Below are 1,098 nucleotides of genomic sequence, written 5' to 3'. Positions count from 1 at the left end.
AAAACGAGGGGGTGTGTATTGGAAAATTGACAAATGACATCCACATGACTTTCCCTCCGCCCTAAAAAATGATGCCTTTGCATGTAAACTGCCAGTTTTCCACATCCCTGTACATGGAAATTTTATAACGTCTATGGCTTAAATTTTCATTGAAATCTCATCTACTGGAGCAGCTTGGACTCCCTTATCTGCCTCCCACGATGGGAATTGTTCATATTCTCAACACTTAATCGCTATTTAAGGTTTAAAAACTTAAAAGTTGGTCGTCTATGGAAAAAGGTAGATTTGTTATTGTCAAAAAAAAAAAAAAAAAGTTTTCAAGAAACAGAGGAAAAGTTGACTGTCGTGCACAGAGAAAAATGGCCATGAGTCAAAGATTTTATTCCACCAGTAGATGTTACACTTGGTTCTAAGCAAACATCCATGCCCACAGACTTGCGCCGCCCAGTAAAGGCAACGAATTTCAAAAGGAGGAGTGGAGGCTCCACAAAACAAGAGTTTACAAATCCGTTTCTTGGTTATGCGCAATTTGTAAGGCCAGCAAAATAGCTGAAAGACCACTAGTGAACAACTGTCTGGAGAAAGGAATAGTTTAACACGCTTAAGGAAGTGCAACATTTTCTTTCCCAAAGCCTGCTTTTTTTTGGGGGGTGTGCTTCCCACCTCTATATATCTGAGCTATAGTATTAAAAACAAAGAGTAGTGCACCGTTTTACAGAGACCGTACTCCGATAAACCACCACCAAAACGTGGGTCCAATCACTTCAGAACGTCCAAATCTTTATGCGTTAAACCCGTTCACATACCTTATTGTGAAATCAAAGTTTAAAAATGAGATAATAACAAAAGTTAAGTTGAACGGGGCCTTCCTTAGCGGGAGAAAGGAATTCCATACGGAATCTGAACGTAAGAAAGTCACGGTGTAAACTACGATAAGGGAACATCGGCTTAGGTCTGCGCAGCCAGAATTACCCGCTAGTCACTCAGGTTTGTGCGGTGCTTCGGTGCTGGGGCCCTGGGCTCCAGCAGTCGGAGCTGCAGCCCGCTGGCTGGTGTCAGTAAGTGGGGCTATGAATGGCTTCGCTGGCTCTGCTTTCA

Source organism: Marmota flaviventris, chromosome Y (assembly GCF_047511675.1).
Source record: "Marmota flaviventris isolate mMarFla1 chromosome Y, mMarFla1.hap1, whole genome shotgun sequence".
Lineage (NCBI taxonomy): Eukaryota > Metazoa > Chordata > Mammalia > Rodentia > Sciuridae > Marmota > Marmota flaviventris.
Note: the sequence above shows the minus strand (reverse complement) of the source record.